General features: G+C 47.7%; 1 protein-coding gene across 4 annotated transcripts in view; it reads right to left on the reverse strand.

Moving 5' to 3' along the window:
• znf438 (zinc finger protein 438) overlaps positions 1 to 27,176 on the reverse strand; it is a 49,482-nt gene extending 22,306 nt beyond the window's left edge. For all 4 annotated transcript variants that reach the window (XR_012767862.1, XM_075453063.1, XM_075453059.1 and 1 more), the window contains exon 1: positions 27,055 to 27,176. The gene's annotated coding sequence lies outside the window, so the exon portion shown is untranslated. The remainder of the gene's footprint in view (positions 1 to 27,054) is intronic.
• Between the last annotated feature and the right edge of the window lie 557 nt (positions 27,177 to 27,733).

Genomic DNA, 27,733 nt, shown 5'->3' on the forward strand with positions numbered 1-27,733 from the left:
ATGTCATCACTGAGGGCCCTGAAAATAAGGAGACGCTCCTTCCAGGTCCTTTCTTCCAGCAGCTGAGAGACTCCATCTCCTTGGTGAGGAGGTGAGGAGGCGCTCAGGTGACACAGCCCAGAAAAACTAAAGCACCACAGCTTGGGATCCGCTTCGGCTAAATATACCAGGAAGTTTAATCCTGAGAGATGACGGGAGGTTTCCCAAGAGATGGGAGGTCAGTGAGGTAGGACAAGAAAAACTCCCCAGTGTGACGCCCAGTGACCTGACAGTGGGGGGGGGGGCAGACCTGGATCTTACCCAAACATCAAGTAACCAATGATATCCCACTGCTTTAGGGTATGGAACTGAGCTACACTGGAAGTTTGATTAAATGTTTTCAAACTTAAATACCGCCCGTTAATAACAGTTACCCCCCCGTTAATAACTGTTACCCCCGTTAATAACAGTTACCCCCCTGTTAATAACCGTTACCCCCGTTAATAACAGTTACCCCTTTTAATAACAGTTACCCCCGTTAATAACAGTTACCCCCCTGTTAATAACCGTTACCCCCGTTAATAACCGTTACCCCCGTTAATAACCGATACCCCCGTTAATAACAGTTACCCCCGTTAATAACCGTTACCCTCGTTAATAACCGTTACCCCGTTAATAACAGCTACCCCCGTTAATAACCGTTACCCCCGTTAATAACAGTTACCCCCGTTAATAACAGTTACCCCCGTTAATAACAGTTACCCCCCCGTTAATAACAGTTACCCCCGTTAATAACAGTTACCCCGTTAATAACAGTTACCCCCCTTTTAATAACAGTTACCCCCGTTAATAACAGTTACCCCCGTTAATAACAGTTATCCCCCGTTAATAACAGTTAACCCCCCGTTAATAACAGTTACACCCCCGTTAATAACCGTTACCCCCCCGTTAATAACAGTTACCCCCGTTAATAACCGTTACCCCCGCTAATAACAGTTACCCCGTTAATAACCGTTACCCCCGTGTTAATAACAGTTACCCCCCTGTTAATAACAGTTACCCCCCTGTCAATAACTGTTACCCCGTTAATAACAGTTATCCCCCCGTTAATAACTGTTACCCAATTAATAACAGTTACCCCCCGTTAATAACAGTTACCCCCCTGTTAATAACCGTTACCCCCGTTAATAACCGTTACCCCCGTTAATAACAGTTACCCCCCCTGTTAATAACAGTTACCCCCCCTGTTAATAACAGTTACCCCCCCTGTTAATAACTGTTACCCCTGTTAATAACTGTTAGCCCCGTTAATAACAGTTACCCCCGTTAATAACAGTTACCCCCGTTAATAACAGCTACCCCCCCGTTAATAACCGTTACCCCCGTTAATAACCGTTACCCCGTTAATAACAGTTACCCCCGTTAATAACAGTTACCCCCGTTAATAACAGTTACCCCCCCGTTAATAACCGTTACCCCCGTTAATAACAGTTAATAACAGTTACCCCCTGTTAATAACCGTTACCCCCGTTAATAACAGTTATCCCCCTGTTAATAACAGTTACCCCCCGTTAATAACAGTTACCCCCCTGTTAATAACAGTTACCCCCCGTTAATAACCGTTACCCCCCCGTTAATAACAGTTACCCCCCGTTAATAACCGTTACCCCCCGTTAATAACCGTTACCCCCGCTAATAACAGTTACCCCGTTAATAACCGTTACCCCCGTGTTAATAACCGTTACCCCCGTGTTAATAACCGTTACCCCCCTGTTAATAACAGTTACCCCCCTGTCAATAACTGTTACCCCATTAATAACAGTTACCCCCCTGTTAATAACTGTTACCCCATTAATAACAGTTACCCCCCGTTAATAACAGTTACCCCCGTTAATAACCGTTACCCCCGTTAATAACCGTTACCCCCCTGTTAATAACAGTTACCCCCCTGTTAATAACAGTTACCCCCGTTAATAACAGTTACCCCCCCTGTTAATAACTGTTACCCCTGTTAATAACTGTTACCCCCGTTAATAACAGCTACCCCCCGTTAATAACAGTTACCCCCGTTAATAACAGCTACCCCCCCGTTAATAACCGTTACCCCCGTTAATAACAGTTACCCCCGTTAATAACAGTTACCCCCCCCGTTAATAACCGTTACCCCCGTTAATAACAGTTACCCCCCCTGTTAATAACAGTTACCCCCCGTTAATAACAGTTCCCCCCCCCTGTTAATAACCGTTACCCCCGTTAATAACAGTTACCCCCCTGTTAATAACAGTTACCCCCCCCCCGTTAATAACCGTTACCCCGTTAATGACAGTTACCCCCCTGTTAATAACTGTTAACCCATTAATAACAGTTACCCCCCCCGTTAATAACAGTTACCCCCCTGTTAATAACCGTTACCCCCGTTAATAACAGTTACCCCCCCCTGTTAATAACAGTTACCCCCCCTGTTAATAACCGTTACCCCCGTTAATAACAGCTACCCCCCCCCCGTTAATAACCGTTACCCCCCTGTTAATAACAGTTCCCCCCCCCCTGTTAATAAAAGTTCCCCCCCCTGTTAATAACAGTTCCCCCCCCCTGTTAATAACAGTTCCCCCCATGTTAATAACCGTTACCCCCGTTAATAACAGTTCCCCCCCGTTAATAACCGTTACCCCCGTTAATAACAGTTACCCCCCTGTTAATAACAGTTAACCCCTGTTAATAACAGTTACCCCCGTTAATAACAGTTACCCCCCTGTTAATAACTGTTACCCCATTAATAACAGTTACCCCCCCGTTAATAACAGTTACCCCCCTGTTAATAACCGTTACCCCCGTTAATAACAGTTACCCCCGTTAATAACAGCTACCCCCCCCCGTTAATAACCGTTACCCCCCTGTTAATAACAGTTACCCCCGTTAATAACAGTTACCCCCCCGTTAATAACAGTTACCCCCCTGTTAATAACCGTTACCCCCGTTAATAACAGCTACCCCCCCCCGTTAATAACCGTTACCCCCCTGTTAATAACGTTACCCCCCTGTTAATAACAGTTACCCCCCCGTTAATAACAGTTACCCCCCTGTTAATAACCGTTACCCCCCTGTTAATAACAGCTACCCCCCGTTAATAACAGTTACCCCCCTTTTAATAACAGTTACCACCGTTAATAACAGTTACCCCCCTGTTAATAACCGTTACCCCCCGTTAATAACAGCTACCCCCCCCTGTTAATAACCATTACCCCCCTGTTAATAACCGTTACCCCCCCTGTTAATAACCATTACCCCCCTGTTAATAACAGTTACCCCCCTTTTAATAACAGTTACCCCGTTAATAACAGTTACCCCCCCTGTTAATAACCGTTACCCCCGTTAATAACAGCTACCCCCCCCCGTTAATAACCGTTACCCCCCTGTTAATAACAGTTCCCCCCCCCCGTTAATAACCGTTACCCCCCTGTTAATAACAGTTCCCCCCTGTTAATAACAGTTCCCCCCCCTGTTAATAACAGTTCCCCCCCCCTGTTAATAACAGTTCCCCCCCCCGTTAATAACCGTTACCCCCCTGTTAATAACAGTTACCCCCCCCTGTTAATAACAGTTACCCCCCCTGTTAATAACCGTTACCCCCGTTAATAACAGTTACCCCGTTAATAACAGCTACCCCCCGTTAATAACAGTTACCCCCCTGTTAATAACTGTTACCCCATTAATAACAGTTACCCCCCCGTTAATAACAGTTACCCCCCCGTTAATAACCGTTACCCCCGTTAATAACAGTTACCCCCCCTGTTAATAACCGTTACCCCCGTTAATAACAGTTACCCCCCTGTTAATAACAGTTACCCCCGTTAATAACAGCTACCCCCCCCGTTAATAACCGTTACCCCCCTGTTAATAACGTTACCCCCCTGTTAATAACAGTTACCCCCCTGTTAATAACTGTTACCCCATTAATAACAGTTACCCCCCCCGTTAATAACAGTTACCCCCCTGTTAATAACCGTTACCCCCGTTAATAACAGTTACCCCCCCTGTTAATAACAGTTACCCCCCTGTTAATAACCGTTACCCCCGTTAATAACAGTTACCCCCCTGTTAATAACAGTTACCCCCGTTAATAACAGCTACCCCCCCCCGTTAATAACCGTTACCCCCCTGTTAATAACGTTACCCCCCTGTTAATAACAGCTACCCCCCGTTAATAACAGTTACCCCCGTTAATAACAGTTACCCCCCTGTTAATAACAGTTACCCCCCCGTTAATAACAGTTACCCCCCTGTTAATAACAGTTACCCCCCGTTAATAACCGTTACCCCCGTTAATAACAGCTACCCCCCGTTAATAACCGTTACCCCCCTGTTAATAACAGCTACCCCCCCGTTAATAACAGTTACCCCCCCTGTTAATAACAGTTACCCCCCCTGTTAATAACAGTTACCCCCGTTAATAACAGCTACCCCCCCCCCGTTAATAACCGTTACCCCCCTGTTAATAACAGCTACCCCCCCCTGTTAATAACCATTACCCCCCTGTTAATAACCGTTACCCCCCCTGTTAATAACCATTACCCCCCTGTTAATAACAGTTACCCCCCTTTTAATAACAGTTACCCCATTAATAACAGTTACCCCCCCGTTAATAACCGTTACCCCCGTTAATAACAGCTACCCCCCCCCGTTAATAACCGTTACCCCCCTTTTAATAACAGTTACCCCCCTTTTAATAACAGTTACCCCATTAATAACAGTTACCCCCCCTGTTAATAACAGTTACCCCCCTTTTAATAACAGTTACCCCCGTTAATAACAGTTACCCCCCCGTTAATAACCGTTACCCCCGTTAATAACAGCTACCCCCCCCTGTTAATAACCATTACCCCCCTGTTAATAACAGTTACCCCCCTTTTAATAACAGTTACCCCATTAATAACAGTTACCCCCCCGTTAATAACCGTTACCCCCGTTAATAACAGCTACCCCCCCCGTTAATAACCATTACCCCCCTGTTAATAACCGTTACCCCCCCTGTTAATAACCGTTACCCCCCTGTTAATAACCGTTACCCCCCTGTTAATAACAGTTACCCCCCTTTGAATAACCGTTACCCCTTGTACTGTCCTCCCCTCACACACAGCGGCTGAATAATGCATCAATAGCCGCTTTCGGACAGAGTAGTTATAGGAACGCAGTTATCAGAACTGTCCTACTCGAATTTCGTTCTGCTAACTGTCCTTCTGTTTCAGTCTGCATTCGCACATGAGTCGGTACCTGATAGGGACTGATGCGCCGCGCGCAGCCGTCTGCTTCAGTGACGTGTTACGTTAGCCGTTTAGCGCCACATTCAACAACAAAACAGAACCCGTTAAAAGTAATTAGAGTAGAAAAAACACCACAATGAAGCTAATATGGAGAGCGGGGAGGCCACCGTGTTCATGGTCTGCATGATGGTGATATTAATCATGGACGATCACATCAGGCGTCTAATATCGAGGCTGGAAAAGCTCACAGAGAGAGTCAGGAGATACTTTTTCATTTCATGAAGGAAGAAAGGAGAGCAGAGCGCTGCAGACTAATGAGACCAGTGTAAGTTTAACTTATTAAACACCCGCAGGTTGTGTCTGTGTCTATGAGGAAACATTTCAGCCGTGGCAGCATGACATGGGGCGGAGCTACCGACCACCACACACCTCCCTCAGATCGTTCTATAGAACCATGAAAAGACCCGACCTCGGAGAAGGAGCTAAATAGTTATAGGAACTGAGGGAGAAAGCCCCGAGTTCCTGTATGTCCGAACACGGGAGAAAACGGCCCCGCGGATTAAAAGCTTATTAGAACTGCCAAAGGTTCCTACAGTCCGAAAGCGGCTAATAATGCATTCCAGCTCCAGCTGTCAAAGACAGCCGCCTGAGGACCGCAGGTCCTCCTCAGCCTCGCTCCACCTGGAGAGATGGATGGCTCTCACATCTTCAAAGACCGGTCAGTCCCAGCATGGATTGTTAGTCCCACCCAGTGGGTCCACAGAACTGTTCCTCATCTCTTAGGGGTGCAGAGAAGAAGGGATGCGGCCCACACTTCTCAGATAATGGAACACATAGTTTTTTTTAGAGCCAAGCTCTGAGAAAACCTGAGAAAATCCCAACTTGTTCAAAGTTTTTGAGCAGGGGTGGGGTGGGGGCTGAGATCAAACGCCTGCAAGTTCCTGGCAAGCGGACCCAATCAGCCGAGAGGGCCAAGGAGAGCAGGAGAGACAAGCACTTCCCTTTTAAATTGATCCCACTGAGACCCTCAAGGTTCCCCTCGCAGGAGTCACAGACATGCGATAAAAATCTAACGCTGTGGATGTGAGGAGGAACGAGGGGGGGGGGGGCAAAGAAGAAAGACGTTTCTGTGGGGGAGAGACAGAAAGGAACAGTGGGGGAGATGTGAAGGGTGGGCTCATTCTCTGAGGGGGCATTCAGGCATCACTGAGTGCTAGCAGAGGCAGAGCTGCTATCAGACCTGCGCTACACATCTGACAATGTGCTCAAACCATCAAACCCGCTGGATCTGTATGGTGCCCGGCTCCTGGAGGCTGGGAGCTTGGGTCTGTATGGTGCCCGGCTCCTGGAGGCTGGGAGCTTGGGTCATTCGAGCTGGCCAGAGATCAGACTGTGGATCAGGCTGCTGTCATTATCCACACCAAGGAGCACACGCTATCAGAGCACACGCTATCAGAGCCACGCTATCAGAGCCACGCTATCAGAGCCACGCTATCAGAGCCACGCTATCAGAGCCACGCAGAGACCCAGCGGCGGGCCAGGCAGCTGCTGCGTGAAGGCAAAGTGGGAGTCCTTCTCAGTGGAAGATGCTCTTTAGTCATCAGACGTCACTATCACACTGATCCATCAAGCTGATTAACTAACAAGCTCATTAAAAATGCAGTCATTTCTTTTCTTTCCAAAGTTCTGCTCCACCAGTTTTGGGAGTTTACGTGCTCCCTGTGCTGTTTCCCTGCAGTTTCGTACAGCTGCCTGTACAAACGCACCTCCTGACTGAGCCTGGTCTCACATCGGTCCATCCGGTTCGTTGTTCTCGGCGCAGCCAAGTTACAAAAATCGATTGGTGCACGACAACGTGCTGCGCCGTCTTTTCAACGCACGCGCCAAGGCCTGAAACGTCATTTTGACGTCACGGCCCGCCACCGCCGTGAGCGACGCGGCAACTGTAACTCCGGCTTTAGTCTACTGGACTAATATGCACAGTTTCACCTTCACACAGGAGGTGGGGGGGACTCTTGGCACCTCTGGACATCACTTGAACCTTTAGACTCGCTCCCACACATGTGAACCTGGTCCTGTCAAGCATGCTGAACCTGTTAGTGGGAAGTGAAATCAGAGCAAAGTGCTGCAGCACAAACAGCTGACATTCCTCTAAACCCGAGTGAAATTCTTTTTCACAGCAGCACATGGGCAGAAGCTTGGTGAATCAGCAGAATTTTGCTCCAGCAGTACCATCTGAAGGACTGATCAAATGAAAAACCTGCCCATAATTACTGCACCACTGTGGGACTGTAGCAGACCACAGTAAGCCCAGCTGTACCCAGCTGTGATGGATAGCCTGGGCAGAGTGTGAACAACTTAAAGGCTCATAAATAAGCAGATCCTAGGAGTAGGCTACCACTCTATAGGCACAGCTATTCATTTAATTAGCTGAATAAAAATTGGCAGGAGAAGCTGATACAAAGTTACGTGAGCGGGGCTCAGTTGCCACAGGTAACCTTTTTGAAGGGACTTAGTGGAGCAAATTGATTGCTGAGAGCGCACACTCATCACGAGCGCTAATTTTCTGAAGCAGCATACAGTGGAGCGGAGCGAAGAAGCCCCTTCTACTTATAACAGAGGGAAACGGCAGCGGGGGATTAGCTTGTCATTAGAATAAAGAGCGCAGAAGAAGAATCAATTTCAGGGTTTAAAAAGCTGACAGACACTTCCCTCTCCAGCTGCTGGCTCAGAGCACACCTTATACACCTGCCCGCAGCTTTCAGCACGCCGAGTGTTCTGAGGAGGCAAGCTCCATCTGAAACCTTTGAGTCAACTCCACCTTTTAATCCAGGACACTTAGTATCTACTAAACCACACACCGACAGTTTGATTAAGATAGTAAGCTGTCCTTATTCTATAGGTTGGCCTGACTCTCAAAACAGAACCCTCCTGATTTAAGGAAAAAGCATCCCTTCACTTGGATGGGTTAGAGTACCTGAGGAAGAAGCAGCTGGTTTTTCTAAATGCAAACATACACTTTGTCAAAATAGATTCAAGAATTTGAAAATCATGTGAAGCCTTTCTTTATCACTAGGGATGCTCCGATCAGCATTTTTGGGCGCCGATCCGATCACCGATCACAGGAATCCTAAATCTGCCGATACCGATCACAAAATCGATGGGCGAATAATAAAAATCCTCAATGTTGTGTATTTACAATCTAGCCATGTGCACCACTTAAAGTGTTAAAAAAAACATATTTGTACTAAAATAAATAATAAAGACATTTATGTACCACCATCAGCTTTTTATTTATGTAAACATTACATGCCCTTTCAAGAGCAATAGATAACCAACAACTAAACCTTAACTGAGGGAATAAGCAACCAAAATGTATTCGGTTGCTCATTCTTACTTGCTTATTCCCTCACAACGATATATAAGAAAAAGCACAGTTTTTAAATAACCTTAACATTTTTAAAAAACATTGGCACAAACCAACAACTAGACCTTAACTATGAGGGAATAAGCAAGTAAGAATAAGCAACTGAAATGTATTACATACGTCCAAAGGCTCCTGCTAAAGCGTCGGCTGTGTGTGAATTCTTGGCAGTGCAGTACGAGGTTGTGTCGCTGGGAGTTCGGGTCGATGAAATGCGCTGTTAAACTTAACATCGACATGTGACATGCACTCGAACTCCAAATATCAGTTGTAAAACTGATTGATGTGACATTGTCTCTCAAAAGTGTGTATAATGTCTCGTACAGCTGAGGGAGACATACATCCGTTAGGTATTTACGTCCGGGAGGGGGGGCATAGCGTGGCTCCTCCAGGCACGATAACAACCGTCGGAACCCCGTGTCCCTCCACCACAGACAGAGGCTGCTCGTCAAGTCCAATGAATTCCATAAGCGTTTTTGTTATATCCCTCCACCTTTTACTGTCCCTACGGCTCCAGGCGTTCAAACGTTTCACTGACGGTGAGCTGAGTGACGGTTGGGGGGGTTTGTTTTCCTCGCGCTTGTTTTTCATAAAACAGTCGCCGGTAAGTTACGTCACACGCGGGAAAGAAAACCGTTTAATTCATATATCATATCTCATTGATAATTTCATACAAAGTCACGCGGAGAAAAACAGTCTCGGGTAAAAAGAAAAAAAAACAAAACAAAACATTTTTTTTTTTTTTTTTTTTAAATATGCGATCGGCTTTTCTGATCGGCAACTTCCAGAGCCCACCGATCATCCTGTTTAGGGTCCTTATCGGCCGATCACGATAGGCGGCCGATCGATCGGAGCATCCCTATTTATCACCACATCAAACCCCTTTGAGACTGATATGAGATGAGAATTAATCTCAGAACAGCGTCTCAACCCGCACCGTCAATATGCATTAATGAAGAGGAGACAACACCTGAAATGGTTGAACTACATCGCTTGGCACTTTTTTCTCCCTTCGTATCACTGCGTGCTGGGTAGACTGTGCAGACCGAAGCGCAGACCGAAGCGCAGACCGTACAGACCGAAGCGCAGACCGAAGCGCAGACCGTACAGACCGAAGCGCAGACCGAAGCGCAGACCGAAGCGCAGACCGTACAGACCGAAGTGCAGACCGCACAGACCGAAGCGCAGACCGTACAGACCGAAGTGCAGACCGAAGCGCAGACCGTACAGATCGAAGTGCAGACCGAAGCGCAGACCGTACAGATCGAAGTGCAGACCGAAGCGCAGACCGTACAGACCGAAGCGCAGACTGAAGCGCAGACCGAAGCGCAGACTGAAGCGCAGACCGAAGCGCAGACCGAAGCGCAGACCGAAGCGCAGACCGAAGCGCAGACCGTACAGACCGAAGCGCAGACTGAAGCGCAGACCGAAGCGCAGACCGTACAGACTGAAGTACAGACCGAAGTGCAGACCGTACAGACCGAAGTACAGACCGAAGTACAGACCGAAGCGCAGACCGAAGCGCAGACCGAAGCGCAGACCGAAGCGCAGACCGTACAGACCGAAGCGCAGACCGAAGCGCAGACCGAAGCGCAGACCGTACAGACCGAAGCGCAGACCGTACAGACCGAAGTGCAGACCGAAGCGCAGACCGTACAGACCGAAGCGCAGACCGAAGCGCAGACCGAAGTGCAGACCGAAGCGCAGACCGAAGCGCAGACCGTACAGACCGAAGTACAGACCGAAGTGCAGACCGAAGTACAGACCGAAGTGCAGACCGAAGCGCAGACCGTACAGACCGAAGCGCAGACCGAAGCGCAGACCGAAGCGCAGACCGTACAGACCGAAGCGCAGACCGAAGCGCAGACCGAAGTGTAGACCGCACAGACCGAAGCGCAGACCGTACAGACCGAAGTGCAGACCGAGCAGTCCCCTGCTTCCAAGCAGCAAACATTGTAACAGGCGCGGCTGTCGGCAGCACGCAGTGATACGAAGGGAGAGAAAATCATACCAAGCGATTGTGAGGTCTGACTTTTCCTGGAGAACAATTTTGTGATGCAAAGGTATTACCCTAATTAGAATGTGGCGTTAATATGAGGTTTCCATGATCATTTCACCATCTGGAGCTTCACTGGAGAGACGGCCACCCACATTAAATTCTCTGAGATGTCACCCCAAAGTCCCACAGGTGCTCAGTTGTGTCACAGCCTTTTTTTCAAGCTCATCTAAGAAATGAGTGGGCGCTGTGCAGGCTGAGCCACCCTCTCACCAACAGCCCATTAACAAGTCTCCATCAGTGGAAGACCGCCTGGTCTATGACTCCAGGTGTGCATAGTGGAAAAGTTCCAGGAAATCCCCATCACCCAGCATGGATGTGGCAACTAGATGGGTAATGAAGCTTTGGGCTGTTGAGCAGGCAGAGAGGTGAACCAACCTGTTGACCCCTCCAACCCCTCATCCTCTGACACACGCCCAACTCATGGACAGGAAGCAGCATAGTTTGACACAAACAGGAATTCAGGCAGTGGGTGGTGAGAACAAAGCACCAGAAAGTAAACTTTTCCATCACCACCACGTAAAGCTGAGGCCCCTCCAGCAGCGTGGAGGCCCTGCTGCGGAGCCGAGCCGGCTGCAGTGGAGGGAATCATCATTCACAGCACTGTTCAATGGAGGGGATGAACTGAAGGCAACATCACAGTGTCGCCTGTACAGGATGCTGCCAAGACTCTTCCCATTAGGGATACAGTAGAAGGAAACATATTCAATTAATACACTGCAGCAGACAGAAATACTGGACCCTTCAATCCAATCCTCTTAGAGAGCATCTGAAAGCATGTGAGGAGGAAGCTCATTGTGCTAATTTGTCTCGTCTGTGGAGCACTCTGACAGCCCCATTGATACCAGCATCCCTTTAACATGAGGTTAGTGGGTGTTTGGCCTCCCCTCTGGTCGTGTGTGAGCCGCAGAGCCTGGAAATGATTAGGCCTGGGAGGGCAATTAGCCTGATCATGGCTGGGCTAAATATAGCCCACCCTGGCCCGGCTCTGCTCCTGGGTCACATCCACGCTGCAGCCTCCACACAGATATGCACAGCCTGGATCCAACTGGTTTTCTGCCTGGTGTGCAGGCTGTGCCGACTGCCATGAGATAACACCACGCAGCCATCCATCAGATGCCTAAAGAGGGAAGAACTGGGAAGGAGCCGTGGGTGGAAAGAAACATGTTAACGAGTTAAAGAAGTATGTTCCTGACTGACTGCTGTTTGCCACCATCAAACCTTCAGCTTCAATTCAGCCTTATTCACAAGAAACACCATCTTAAATGAAGCGTGGTGGGGAAAATGTGCTTTCCCACAGCCTTACACCAGCTGAATGGAATGCAAAGAAGGAATGCTTTCCCATCACACAGCTCCCTGCTTCCCCAGTCCCTCCATCCATCTCCCACCCTCTGTGAGAAACTATTTTTTACAGATTTTATCCCTAAAAACAGGAGGTTCGCCCACTTGTTCACCTGGGACATTTCTTGGACTGAGGCAAACTAGAAGGTTATAGGAGCCTGGGAATGTCTGACATCAAGAACGCAATCTGAACCAAGCTGGCGCTCTGGGAATTGGACAGGAAACATGGAGAGTAACCCCTTGTAGGCTGGGAGGAAAAAGAAGAGGAAGTCATCTTGTCAATGTGATGAATTTAAACAGTATAGGTTACTGTAAAGGGAGCATTTGTGAGTATTTAGGAGTGATGAAGAATTTCACATGAATACTTTTCAAGAACCTGGAGAGACCCGCTACACTTCCCTTTGGGACTGTGTTGTCTGCCCACATCAGCGTTCACAGGGTCGATCTCTGAAGACCCAAAGCTCGAATATGATACCACTGAGGCCAACACAGACTCAGCTTCCAATTCTCCATCACTGACTTGACCTGGTTTGTCTTTAGGCATAGAATACTGCAAAGACTGAGATGAAACATGAGTGGAAATGTTGTGGCACTACACGGAGCTGAGCACAACACGGACACTTTCCAGAGGGGCTGCGTGAGAGAACAGCCTTCACAGAATCTGCTCCAGACTTAATGCTGATGGGAAACATTCATGACAGGGGAGTTTGGGTGCTGTTGAGGTTCTGCTTTCAACAGGACCGTCCACAGATGCAGTGTCCAGATGCCACTCTTCCTTTTACAGTGCAAACTGATGCTTCAGAAGGAGGTCTACGAGCTGCGTCCCTGCAAGGACAGGAAGTGCAGTACAGCAGTCGAAAACCGTTCCCAAGAGATAAAAAGGGATTCAACCACTGAACAGGAAGCAGCAGCTACTAAATGGCCTGTGGACCCTTTGAAAGTCTATCTGACTGGTAGGTAGGGAGTTTGTTTTCCAAACTGATCATCGTGCTTTGCAGTGGATCCATAGTATGAAAGACACAAATGTCAGAATTACCAGACGGTACTTTTGTTTTCAGGTCCAATATAGACCAGGACACAAGAATGTCATTGTGGACTTTTTGTCCCGTTACTCCTCTGACTAATGGGGTGAGGGCCATGACCATGTAGCTTATCTATGGTTTGTTTGAGTTTGACAAGTTAACTGGAAGTTATGGAGTGTTTGTTAATACATTTGTGTTGTTGCAACATGCACTCTGTTCAGAAAAGCCTGGGTTTCTGAAAGCCATTCACCTTCAGCTACTTATTCAGCCCCTCAGACTGCACAGCTGGCTCACCACAACCTCAATTATGCAGTCCATTCAAGTGCCTTGAGATGACGTTTGTTGGGATTTGGCACAATATCAATAAAACTGAACTGAACAGTTTTCTGGTGAATGCATGCATGATAGCTATCAGCAGTTCAAACAGATAGGTAGGGAAGTAAAACATGCAGCATCCGTCCCGTCTCCTCTGAGCTGTATCCAGGCACTGCTCCTCACAGAGCTCATCTCATATGGGACGGGCATCCGTCACGTCCAAGTCCCATTCCACACAAACTGCTGATAGATTGGGAGAAAGTGGCCTGAGAGTCAATACAAACACCTGGAGTCATATGATGGTGTCCTCATCATTAAGGACATCCCACAATTTCCCCTTGGGATTAATAAAGTATATCTATTTTTCCATCCATCTCTCATCAGGGATGGGAAGAGTTGGGTTTCTCCTGAGCAATGCGTTATATGTAACCAGGTTTCCAAAAAGCTTCTTACAAGTCACACTGTTCCACCATGATGGATCAAGATCTGCCTTAACATCTTAAGTTAAAGGATAAGACCGGTTTTTTGACATTGGGCCCTTGATTTCACATTATAACATGATGTTCTACTCACCCCTGCTTGTTGTTGGTCATTTGGAGCTGTTCCGAAGATATTCGCGAGGCGTCTTGCTGCTCTCGAGATATTCGGCCATGAAACGGTTTCCTATGGGCAAGCTTATACAGGCACAAACTATGCTGTTTATAATTTATTAATTACTGTACATTAGCACTGATAACGTGGAGGTGCGTCGCTTACTTAAAAATATCCGGGTTATTGTAATTTTGATTTTTTTTTGTCCTAAAGTGGGTGTTACTGACGTCCTTGTCGTGCTACTGCCACAGACAGCCCACAGACCTGCTGCCTATTTATTCATTCGGCTAAAATTCAAAATTAGTAACCCGGATTTTTTTAAGTAAACGACGCACCTCCACGTTATCAGTGCTAGTGTAGAGTAATTAATAAATTATAAACAGCATAGTTTGTGCCTGTATAAGCTTGCCCATAGGAAACCGTTTCATGGCCGAATATCTCAAGAGAGCAGCCAGACGCCTCGCGAATATCTTCGGAACAGCTCCAAATGACCAACAACAAGCAGGGGTGAGTAGAACATCATGTTATAATGTGAAATCAAGGGCCCAATGTCAAAAAACCGGTCTTATCCTTTAACCACCTCCAAGATGGAGAACAAACAGACAAACAAGCACACAATCTCTTTGGAAGATGTGAAAATGGAATTCATCCAACAGCTGTCAACATGCAAGGCATCATCTCTATCCTCAGGACCACACTGCTGGCCAAAAATACGGAAATACGCTCATTCTTTAGATCATAAAGTATGATCTAAACTCATGACTGTTCCACCATCTAATCAATAGCCCCTTTCACACTGCGACCCGCTACCTTAGCGGGTCCAAATTGCACCTTCGACCCGCGTAGAGCAATGTGAACGCTTGGCGTGTTGGTGGTGACCCGTGTCGCCTGAAGCCGAGTTCAGGGGGCGTTGCCTAGTGGCAGAGCGTCACACGAAACACATAAAATGCTGGGCGTGTACAATGACGTAGGCACAAGCCATGCGTCGGAGGTAGGGTTAAATACACCTTGAGGACTCGTTTTTGCAATTGTATATGCAGTTCATGGAGATGTTATTTTACGGGGTGTGGATGGTTACAACGTGGGATGCCGCCGAAGAACATATGCGGAGAATACAAGAGCACTATAGTCCCCGAAATGTGGTGGTAAATAACGTCCTCTGCTCGGAGGCTGAGGAGCTCGCAGACCTCCTTGTCTCCCAGTTGGCCATCTTCAAAAATGTCTCGAACTTGATGTAGGCTAAAACAGAGTAAAACTTGTCCTCACCTGTCGCTGTTGTTCTGAATCAGCTGTCCATTCTGTCTTTTAAACTCCTCACGTCACGCCACGCCCACGTCCGAACCGCGTCAATTGCTTTCACACCAAACTCGGCAAAAAGACTAGGGTCCGACGCGGGTCGAAAGGCGAGTCGAGTTGACACGCCAGCCCGGGTCGGCAGTGTGAAAGGAACAGCGGACACGCTAAATTCGCGGATTAAACGCAGGTTATTCCTCAGTGTGAAAGGGGCTAGTGACTGATCACATGACACGAGACAGTGAGGCAACCCTTCACTGACCATTCCACCTCCAGAAGCAGCTGGGAATGAAAATGAGGGAGCATTGGAGAAGTCAGCAGCACATAAACCAGACCGAGCCCACTGGCCTTGTTCTCGCTCATCAAGTGCATCCATTGGCCACTATATGAAATGTCCTGATATCAATGTGGTACCCACAGAGATCCATGCAGCTTGTGGAGGTAGAATACTAGCATCCATCATAAAGAGAGGGAGTCATTTCGGCAGCACACACAGATGATACAGCCTACAAGCTCCTAAATTTGTCAGTTGCCACATTAAAATAAGATAACAGTCAGTGTGGCCACTATAGAAACATTGAAACATGCCCTCGGAGTGACAAGATTTCCTGAAAGAAATTCACTCGTGTTAACACATGTTTAACCAATGCATGGAACGGGCCGTAACGTTGCCTTACTCTCTTCAACAGATGTCCCCAGTGATGGAAAAGGTGGGAAACTTTCATGAGTAGAAGGAATTTTCCTTTTGAATGAACACAGAATTCTGTCTCCTCTCTGATCAAAGATCTTAATTACTTAGTTCATTAGCTGCGATTCAGGGGCAGATTCCCTGCTCACAGGCTCTTGCTCCAATTTTAAAGCCCCCCATCCTGCACTTGTGACATTGATATACATCAGCTTTTGCTGAAGGTGGGCTCTTTTTTCCCCATAAAGCTCTGGCTTACTAACCCCTTTGCCTTTTCCTGCACTCCTCTCTTTGCCAACTTATATTACATTGACACATTCCACAGACTTGTGTTTATGGTTTTCCAATGAAGGGGAGACGGCCGCTGCAGCTCCCTGCACGCTCCACTCACCGTGTGATAAATATGGCTGCCTCAGCTCAGAGGATCGATGCAACATTCAGCTAATCACAGAAGGAAGAAGAAAAGGTACTGTCATGTGCGTGTGCATGTGTGTGCGTATGCGTGTGTGTCTGTGTGCGTGTGTGCATGCATGTGTGTGCGTGCGTGTGTCTGTGTGCCGAGAACGACGAACCGGATGGAGTGCATCATAGCACAGAAACTGCACTGCCGAAAGTTACCAATGATCTCCTCTTACGGTGCGTTCACACCGGAATCGTTCGCGCGACGTGATTACATACAAAGGCAATGCAATGACGCGAATAGACGCGGATACGAGCCGGCGGCGCAATGAGGCGAATGCCGCCGCGCGAGTGAAAAGATGCGAATCCGCGCGAGTTAAAAAAATCCAACTTTGGCGAAATATTCGCGTCAGACAGCCTATCAGCGTTGAGATTCTGGACGACAGTGACATGGAGACAGATGGACAGGCGCTCCGCAGCTGAAATGGAGTCGTGTCTGGGTCAGTGACATCACCGCCTTCTCCAGGATTTGCGTCTGGATGACGGCCGCTTCCAGCGGTATTTCAGGCTCACCAGGACCCAGTTTGATGACCTGCTCGGGAGGATCGGATCACAGCTGATGTCGGCTGTCGGGGCACAGAGGACATGCTCCTCCGGGATCCAGATGCAAAATCTCACGAATTCGGGGTCACCATTATGTTGTGGAGAAAAGGAGTCGAATACGCGTCAGTCAGCCGTCCATTGGGGATTTATTGAACAAACCGTCACAGCAAATATGCATACAGAATGTTCACAAAATGTCCACCGAGTTCATTTTGCGACACCCTTTTATACTGTCTTGGGTCATAACAAGCGTACGTGGCCCTCTCTGGAGGCGCCTAGCTTTCGCCGTAATCATAAACAAGCTCATTCTAACTATAAACATTATTCATATGAACCAGTCAACAAGGCACACGATGTAATTAGGATGTCATGACATTCTTCTCCCACACTCTCACTGATCACCAGAAATGAGAGCTTTTATCAGCAGGTATTAATCAGGTGAGAAAGTCTGTGCAGCGTCTTGCTTTGGTGGAGCAGGTCCCATCCCATTGTGCAGGGTAACAGCATGGCCTTCATCCTACTGCCCTGGCAGGGTAACAGGACTGCATGGCCTTCATCCTACTGCCCTGGGAGGGTAACAGGACTGCATGGCCTTCATCCTACTGCCCTGCATCACTAGCTTTTATGAGAACAGGCCAGAGGGAGGTTTAACAAGACGTTTCACTCCTCAAAGAACCGACATTACATCCATAAACAGTGTTTCCCACAGATGTGAAGCCAATGTGTGGTGGTGGTGGTGGTGGTGGTGGTGGTGGGGGGTGTAAAAAATTAAAATTCTCCAAAATAATTCCTTCGTTAATAATTGGTCACACAAAACTTTACTGTATTAACCCATAAGAACCCAGACCCATTTCTACTTGAATGAAAATTAAGGGGGTTATAACACAGACTAAATAGACCACATAGAACCCATTTCAGAATTTTTTTCCAGAATACCACCCCCCACTGTCAGAGATCTGTAATGTGACATAGGCTATATGTCACATTGGGAGTTAAGAACCTGGATAATTTCTCCATCAAGGAAAATTATGGGGGACGTAAGGATGTGTGACACCTGTGTCACGGTGGGTGACACAGGTGCGGCTTATCTGCAGATTTTCACATCTTCATTGTAAACAAATGAATAACATAGCTAATTACACTGGTGGGACTGTTCAGCTGTTTCAGACTGATACCTCCGGTTCAGGCTGCTCCTCATCCTCAACACGCACGTCTCTCTTTCAATCGCGGAAAATATTTTTCAATACTCATCTGGATTGAAGCAGCAAACATTCAGAGTAAGAGTTTAAAAACACTACTTTATTTGATTCACAGCTGCTAGTGTTTAGACCTCGACAACCCAACTACATTATTTATTTATTTATTTTTACGACAAACTTGCGACTAGTTAACTTTATAAAGAAGGCGTAATCGCGTGTTTGCCATGGGTCGGGACGGGACGGGACAACATTGTATTCAAAATATAAAATATTTTTATAGGACTTTTTAATGTGTGATTTTATAAAGGTGCACGTGATACCAACCTTTCGTTGCGACGCTGAGATAGCAAGCTTCCACGCTTCCAGGGAAGCACGGAGGGGAGGGGCTGTGTGTGTGAGTAGGCTATGCGAGAGAGACGCGAGGGACAGAGAGACGGAGGGAGAGCAGCAAGGAAATGCAGCTTAATGAATACGAGTATTTTTTTAAATAGTGTTAAAAAAAAAAATAATAATGAAACGCAATATGTGGCGGCCGGTGTTTAATCTGTGGCGCACTGCCACGAATTAGTCTATGTGTGATAAAACCATCAGGCCCACAAACCTGTGTCTCACTGTCGTGTGTCGCACTGCCCTGTGTCTCGCTGTCCCGTGTCTCACTGCCCTGTGTCTCACCGCCCTGTGTCTCGCTGTCCCGTGTCTCGCTGTCCCGTGTCTCACTGCCCCGTGTCTCGCTGCCCCGTGTCTCACTGCCCTGTGTCTCGCTGTCCCGTGTCTCGCTGTCCTGTGTCTCACACTGCCCTGTGTCTCACCCTGCCCTGTGTCTCGCACTGCCCTGTGTCTCGCTGCCCCGTGTCTCGCTGTCCCGTGTCTCGCTGTCCTGTGTCTCACACTGCCCTGTGTCTCACTGCCCTGTGTCTCGCTGTCCCGTGTCTCACTGCCCTGTGTCTCGCTGTCCTGTGTCTCACACTGCCCTGTGTCTCACTGCCCTGTGTCTCACACTGCCCTGTGTCTCACTGCCCTGTGTCTCGCTGTCCTGTGTCTCACTGCCCTGTGTCTCACTGCCCTGTGTCTCGCTGTCCCGTGTCTCACTGCCCTGCGTCTCGCTGTCCTGTGTCTCACACTGCCCTGTGTCTCACCGCCATGTGTCTCGCTGTCCTGTGTCTCACTGCCAACTAACTGTCTTGTGTTGTGGGTGCAACAGCAAGAACCATTTCAGATGCACTTTGTCCTGCTTGTCCTGCTTGTCCTGCAGCCAGATGAAAGCAGCCTGAATCCAACATGAAAACACGGATCTGAAACTCTACTAACCCCTCTGCCTGCCGCTGTGAATCATTTTCCAGAGCCTGTGCCACAGCTGGAGCGACTCCACCGACCAGGGGCGTCTGTGGTTGAACCGAGCTCGTCTGCAGGTCCGGAGAGGCCAGCAGCGAGCGGGCTCCAGCACGCCTCACATGGAGCACCCTCGCACGGGGAACGACTGAGTAATGGCAGGGTAACTTGATCCAGGGCAGGGCACAGTGAGAGCTGCACTGACGCCTTAATCATAGCTGTGGAAGACACACAGATGTGTGTGTGGAGCAAAGATACGCCGGGAGCCCAGAGGCTGGGGAGGCACTACATGTGTGTGTGTGCAGCCTAATGACAGGGGACCAATGTCCACTGCTCTCTGCTGCTCTTTATGCACGAGCAGCGTCCACAAGTGGAGTGGGAGGGGCCTTGGAGGAATGATACGGGTGGGAGGGGCGTCGGAGGAATGATACAGGTGAACTGGGTTTCAAATTCACAAACAGAGTAGATTTCCTGGAGCTGATGGAGACATGAAGGACAACCCTTTGATCAGGAACTCAGCAGGAAATACAGAAGCTCTTTCTTCATTGGATGCATTCATTGGTTTAATTGGTCTTTAGCTTTTTTTCCAGGCCAACAAAAGAATCCTGAAATGAATGAATGAATCCTTGAAACCTGCCCAGTCAAATACTCTGTTTTTGATGTTTTTAGTGAAAATGATCAAATCTTAATGCATGGCAGAACTCATTAAAGGAGAAGTTCACTATTTAAGACCTTGAGTCCCAGTTGCAGCTTGTTTATCAAGAATAAGAAATGAGGAGACCATTTTCACAACAATAGCTCATTTCTATCCATTTTGGCTGTTTTCGCTGGTCCATCCTGCTGCTACAGACAGGGTTCCATTGGGCACTCTGTTCAATGTCCTTAAAACAATACTAATGTTAATTTTAAAGAAAAGGTCAACTCACCGGGTGGTTCGTGGTATTAAAAAAAAAAAATGTCGGCGCATTTTATGGTTTTCCATCCGTGTAATCCGTGTTCTTTGCTGTTCAGGAACTATTTTTCATGCTAAATCACGACGCACGTAAACATCCACTCTATATTTGAGTCTGAGGCTCTAGCCTCCGAGGAGGGTGCTGGAGAGCGGATTGGATGCGCGAGTGGCCGCTGGAAGCTCCAGAACGCACCCTGGCGCAGAGATCTGACAGTGAAAGTTAAAGTGAAAAGTCTTCCAAATGGAATACAATTGGATTACAAAATGCTAAATAAAGCAAGAAATAACTTTTATTTCACAACGCAATTTTTTTTGGGACACACAGGAACATCCACGAACCACCCGGTGAGTTGACCTTTTCTTCAAGATTAACATTAGTATTGTTTTAAGGACATTGAACAGAGTGCCCAATGGAACCCTGTCTGTAGCAGCAGGATGGACCAGCGAAAACAGCCAAAATGGATAGAAATGAGCTATTGTTGTGAAAATGGTCTCCTCATTTCTTATTCTTGATAAACAAGCTGCAACTGGGACTCGAGGTCTTAAATAGTGAACTTCTCCTTTAAGTCAACTTCTGGTGGTCACATGGGGGTGTAAGTGAGTGAGGTTTCCAAAATATAATTAAAATGATATGTCATCTATTCAGGTGGATAGATCCAACCAAATATTTGAATACACACTTTTCAATATTCATTAGCCGCATTCGGACAAGAACGGTCCTCCTCGAATTCCGTTCTGATAACTACCCTTCCCCAGGGGAACTGTTTCAGTCTGCATTCCCACATGAGTCGGGACTGATGCGACACAGCCGTCTGTGACAGCGACGTGTTACTTTAGCGCCACATTCAACAACAAAACAGAACAAAACAAAACCCGGTAAAAGTGAGAAGAGAAGAAAAAACACCACAAAGAAGCTAACATGGAGAGCGGGGAGGCCACCGTGTTCATGGTCTGCATGATGGTGATATTAATCATGGACGATCACATCGGGCGTCTAACATGGAGGCTGGAAGAGCTCACAGAGAGAGTCAGGAGACGAAGGATGGAGCGCAGGCCATACTTCTTGGTTTCATGAAGGAAGGAGAGCAGAGCGCCGCAGACAAAGGAGACCACGTGGAGGTTTAACTTATTAAACACGCCAAGGTTGTGTCCGTGTCGTATCAGGAAACATTTCAGCCTGACAACATGACAAGGGGCGGAGCTACCAACCCCCAAGGGGCGGAGCTACCGACCACCAAGGGAAGTGGTCCCGAGTTCCTGTATGTGCGAATGCGGGAAAAAACGGCCCCGTTCCTGAAAAGGTTCTAGGAACTGCCAAAGGTTCAGTGGGAATGACACATTCAGTTGATATTTCTCCAACTTTCTTCATGGACAATGAGTGCTTATGATAACAATTGAAAAACTGCACTGCTGTGTCTGGCTCTGCACAGATAGATCTCCACCAAGATCCCAAACAACCAACAGTTGGTGGGAACACTGGAGCTATGGAGAGCTGGAAGACCCAGTGTGGAAGTTTGTAGTGTGTTAAAACATGTTGGCAAAGGTCTCATTTTGTTTTTACTCTCCTGTTCTTTCTTTTAAGCTTTGGCTTCCTCTGCAGACCAGTCAAACAACTCTGACAGAGCAGAGAGGATCTGAAAGGGCTGCGCTGGAATCACAAGTCCAACCAGGATCTGGTTGGAGGTGTCAGACTGTGAGGGTAGCATTGTGTCGGAGATCTTTTTAAAGCTGGAAAGGACTTTGACGGGTGAAATATATGCTCTTAAGATCGGGAAAATAAGATGTCCCCTTTAAATGAGTGTGGGAGGAACATTGAGAATCCTCTTTTTAATTCAAGTAAAGGACTGTTCTCTCAATGAACTACTCAGTAAGTTCACCTCTAATAAAAACAACAGTATGGAGCACGTCCCATGTTGGTAATGCCCATTTGCAGCCATCACTGGTTCAAATCCAGTGCTGGTCTTCCTGCCCGTCTCTCCCTCTCTGACCCACCCTTTAAACGCAAAAAAGCCCACTTATGATGTTGCTAACATGTTTTAACCACGCACACGGTGAACAGAAGGCTTTTCTAGGGGTGGAACTTTGCCAGGAAACATGCTAATGCTCACAGGAGCAGCCTAATATAATAATATGCCTTCTCTGCCTGCAGATCGTTTAAAAGTCAGTCATTAGACTTCACATGTCATTTTCATTAACTTTCCTTGGAAAAAAAGAGACAAGCCAGACCAACAATTTAGCAGAGGAAGAAATTTTAACCCAACTATTACTGAACCACATCCCGCCTTTCCATCCACAATATGTTCCCCATTTATTATTCAAGCTAGAGATGCACTTTCCTTGTTCTTCAGTCCACTATCCTTGACTTCTTTAGGCAGCACTTCACAGATGTGGTACGAATCAGATGCTTAGAATTCAGCTGGAGCTCAGAAAACAGAACAGCTTTCTCATTCTGCAGAAGTTTCTTCCCAAAAAGGAGGCTTGTGCCTCTTAATGCACCACTCATTCATATTAGGGTTCTTCACAGGAGAACTGCATGTTGAGTGAGTCCTGCAGAGCTAAACAAGAAGCAACACCGAGACTCAGAGCAACATTTAACCCAGCAAAACGATCCTCACCAGCAGCTGGAGGCTGCTTCATGCAGAGTGACTGGCTGAGCGTATCATCCCTCCTGTCAAACTTCAACAAGGCTCTCAGCATCTCTTGTTCCTCTTAGACTCTGACTGCTCTAAAGCTTTGGCTCCTGAGTCTGTGTGTGTGTGTGTGTGTGTGTGTGTGTGTGTTATGGTAACAACGTGATCTTGGTTATGACTGAACAGAAATGTTAGACAAGCATCTCAGTTTCCTATGCCTGCTCCCAGCCTCCACTTCTAGCCACAACAGCAGAGCGCCTCAGCTCTGGACACGCCGATGTGTGGATTCTGGCTCACACGTCAGCCACAGAGCTCAGCTTACAGTCCCTGTATGCAATGGACCTTTGAGGAGCAGATATTTCCCACAGAGAGCTGTGTGATAAAGGTGCTCTGCTCTGATTCTCTGTGTTCCTCACACCGACCCGTCTATAAGCTTGAGAGCTGCTCCGAGTCAGCAAATAAATCTTTGAAAGAGAAATGTGTAGGCTAACCAATTTTCCAAGTGGCAGAGAGCGGCTCTGAAATGAATAATGAAAGTAATGTGAGGTCATTTTCCACATGATGCTTACAGGGTCAATTCATCCAAATGAAAGGAAAAAAGGATTGCGCCAGTTATCTTGTTGGGATACTGACTGTCCATCCAACACTCACCAAGAAGGAGCCAAGGCAAGCTAAGCTCTCACTCTGATTGGACAGAGATCACATGACCCACAGCAGCCGGCCATGTGCACTGTCTCCAGAGGTCCTGTGTTTCAGAAGAAGAGGTGATGTCAATCTGCTTCTGACATCAGTTCAAAATGAGCGCATCATTTTTGAGAACAATAAAAAGCTAATATGGATTATTTTCTTTTAACTCCATCTAAAAACTCTTCTCTATCCCAACAGTTTGGACGGCATCCCACTCATTCTGCCCACTCCATTTTCCATACCGCTTAATCCAACTCAGGTCCGCCCATGCCAGCTGTCATTGGGTGAGAGGCAGGGTCCACCTGGACAGGTCACCAGTCCATCCCAGGGCCACACAGAGACACACAACCAGTTTGGAGTCACCAGTGAAGCTCACATCCATGTCTTTGGACAGTGGGAGGAAGCCGGAGTACCCGCAGAGAACCCACTCTTACGGGGAGAACGTGCAGACTCCACACAGCAAGAATCAGCTGGGGACTGGACCTGGAAGCCTCTTGGTGTGAGGCGACGGTGCTAACCAGCACACCACCATGCAGCCCTGACAACTCCAAGGAGGCCTTTTTAAATTAAGACCAAGTGCAGGAGTTTAAGTATGTTGTTCCTTAGGGAGGTAAGAAGAAGAGGGAGTCCAGCACCCTCCACAGTATTGGAGATTCTGTACCGCTCCAACGTGGTGACGAGAAACCTGAAAGGTGGAGCTCGTCATTTATTTGTTGATTGACGTTCAAACTCTCAGCTATGGTCATGAGCTGTGGGGAATCAGAAGAATTCTAAATATACAAGCCAGCGAACCCAGTACCCAGCCACCATGCATTCCTTTCACTTTCAGAGTGTCAACTCCCTTCATGCTGCTAAACTCCTCAGAGGTCAACACATCCATGCTGCTAAAAGGCCTGTTTATGGTCGGAAACCAGGTCGTCTGCGTGTGTCGCAGTTAACGCGTGTCCTCCTCGTGTTAAAGGAAGCTTCAGCTCTCAGCGTGTCCTCCTCGTGTTAAAGGAAGCTTCAGCTCTCAGCGTGTCCTCCTCGTGTTAAAGGAAGCTTCAGCTCTCAGCGTGTCCTCCTCGTGTTAAAGGAAGCTTCAGCTCTCAGCGTGTCCTCCTCGTGTTAAAGGAAGCTTCAGCTCTCAGCGTGTCCTCCTCGTGTTAAAGGAAGCTTCAGCTCTCAGCGTGTCCTCCTCGTGTTAAAGGAAGCTTCTGCTCTCAGCGTGTCCTCCTCGTGTTAAAGGAAGCTTCTGCTCTCAGCGTGTCCTCCTCGTGTTAAAGGAAGCTTCAGCTCTCAGCGTGTCCTCCTCGTGTTAAAGGAAGCTTCAGCTCTCAGCGTGTCCTCCTCGTGTTAAAGGAAGCTTCAGCTCTCAGCGTGTCCTCCTCGTGTTAAAGGAAGCTTCAGCTCTCAGCGTCAGCGTGTCCTCCTCGTGTTAAAGGAAGCTTCAGCTCTCAGCGTCAGCGTGTCCTCCTCGTGTTAAAGGAAGCTTCAGCTCTCAGCGTGTCCTCCTCGTGTTAAAGGAAGCTTCAGCTCTCAGCGTGTCCTCCTCGTGTTAAAGGAAGCTTCAGCTCTCAGCGTGTCCTCCTCGTGTTAAAGGAAGCTTCAGCTCTCAGCGTGTCCTCCTCGTGTTAAAGGAAGCTTCAGCTCTCAGCGTGTCCTCCTCGTGTTAAAGGAAGCTTCTGCTCTCAGCGTGTCCTCCTCGTGTTAAAGGAAGCTTCTGCTCTCAGCGTGTCCTCCTCGTGTTAAAGGAAGCTTCAGCTCTCAGCGTGTCCTCCTCGTGTTAAAGGAAGCTTCAGCTCTCAGCGTGTCCTCCTCGTGTTAAAGGAAGCTTCAGCTCTCAGCGTGTCCTCCTCGTGTTAAAGGAAGCTTCTGCTCTCAGCGTGTCCTCCTCGTGTTAAAGGAAGCTTCAGCTCTCAGCGTCAGCGTGTCCTCCTCGTGTTAAAGGAAGCTTCAGCTCTCAGCGTGTCCTCCTCGTGTTAAAGGAAGCTTCAGCTCTCAGCGTGTCCTCCTCGTGTTAAAGGAAGCTTCAGCTCTCAGCGTGTCCTCCTCGTGTTAAAGGAAGCTTCAGCTCTCAGCGTGTCCTCCTCGTGTTAAAGGAAGCTTCAGCTCTCAGCTCTCAGCGTGTCCTCCTCGTGTTAAAGGAAGCTTCAGCTCTCAGCGTCAGCGTGTCCTCCTCGTGTTAAAGGAAGCTTCAGCTCTCAGCGTGTCCTCCTCGTGTTAAAGGAAGCTTCAGCTCTCAGCGTGTCCTCCTCGTGTTAAAGGAAGCTTCAGCTCTCAGTGTCAGCGTGTCCTCCTCGTGTTAAAGCAGCAATAAGCAGCTGCTGCAGGCAAACATGACGGTGCTACAGCTGACTGGACCTTTCACTTTATTCCTACAACACTGCACTCAATCTTTGTGCTGTTTGCAGTATATCTGGGCATAGATCTTCAACATGCTGCTCGTGAAATGCAGGCCAATAATATCTGAGAACCATACTTTAACACACACACACACAGCGGCATATGCACCAGCATTACAACCTGTAGGACTGGAACACACAGCCCATTCAGAACACTGAGGACCACCCTGTGTGTCCACCTGGTGCAATGGCCCAACAGAAGCTGAAACATCAGACACATGGACTCTTATATGCATACATGTAGAAACAGCATCATTTTCTGTCAGGTTAGTGCCCAGCTGAGCCCACCTGCTTGATATACCACAGCTGCACAGACACATTGATGCACTGGACATCTGTTAGTGAGCCTGCACATCTACAACACCCAATCAGCTTCATTACCTTCCTGCAGTGAGGTTCAATCTCCACACATCTGTTCAGGTAAACATCCCGAACTGAATGAAGGAATCAGCTAAACGTCTTCAACGTGCGCAGCTCTGGTTTGTGTCCGTGAACAGGCGTTTCTGCCTGCTCTGGTGACACAGCTGCAGGGTTAGCTGCATTAGCTGCAGGGTTAGCTGCATTAGCTGCAGGGTTAGCTGCAAGTTAGCTGTAGGGCTAGCTGTTAGCTGCAGGGTTAGCTGCAGGGTTAGCTGCAGGCCAGATCTGCATTAGCCGTTTCACAGTTCCACCCACCGTGTACTGTATATAGCTGTCAACCCCAAAATACATTATTTAAGAACACTGTTCGGAATTTAAAAACGTGGTACGTGTTTAAAAATCCGGACCGAAGTCACGGATTCTTCCTTAAGCTCGTAAAGACCATCGTCAAAACAGTGCAAACAAGCCGCGTTTGGTCTCCTTTTCTCCATCCAAAAGCAGCGGGGAAGGTCGAAATGCTGAATCAACTTGAAACTTATCTCACCTGGATCCCCAGTGATCAGGAGGGAGCGTCTTCAAACTAAATAGCGTCTCATAGTTCCTAAAAATGAGGAGAAATCATCTACCCTCATAGCTGTTTCTCTCCAGCCATTTTGAGCCAAACCGTTGACTGGAACCGGCGGGTGTTAAACAAAGCAGAGTTTTTACGTTATTACATCTGTCGCTGTTTCACACCCAGTTAATATTTAATACATTGAACACACATTTAAGTTTTAATTTCACAAAAAAAAAAAGTTTAAGTTTTGCGTGAGTGAAGAACGAAATGACGCAGTCGCTACTTTTTCGTCACACCCTCGTTGAGATATAAATGGTACGGTCCGTGAGATTCCAGTGTTGTGAAGAAACCTGTAGCAGCAGCACAGCGCGGAGCTGACAGCGCGGCAGGATACCTCCAGGGCTGCTGTGACACTGCCAGGAAACAGTGCCAGGAGGAGAGCAGAATACTGTTACCGGAGAAAAGCCAGGTTTTCACATCAGGGTGCTCTGCTGGGCCTTAAAACTGGAAGAAGCTTTCCAGTTTCACAGTTACCCTGAGGTTCAGTTGGAAGGTGATGTTAGTCTGATAGGTCATTCAAAAAGCTTTATTTACCCCGAGGGAAATTGCTGTGCAACAGTTAAGGTACAAGAGGGAAAGTACTAAAGTAAAATAAAATAAAATAAAG

The sequence above is a fragment of the Odontesthes bonariensis genome, chromosome 20, assembly GCF_027942865.1.
Source record: "Odontesthes bonariensis isolate fOdoBon6 chromosome 20, fOdoBon6.hap1, whole genome shotgun sequence".
Lineage (NCBI taxonomy): Eukaryota > Metazoa > Chordata > Actinopteri > Atheriniformes > Atherinopsidae > Odontesthes > Odontesthes bonariensis.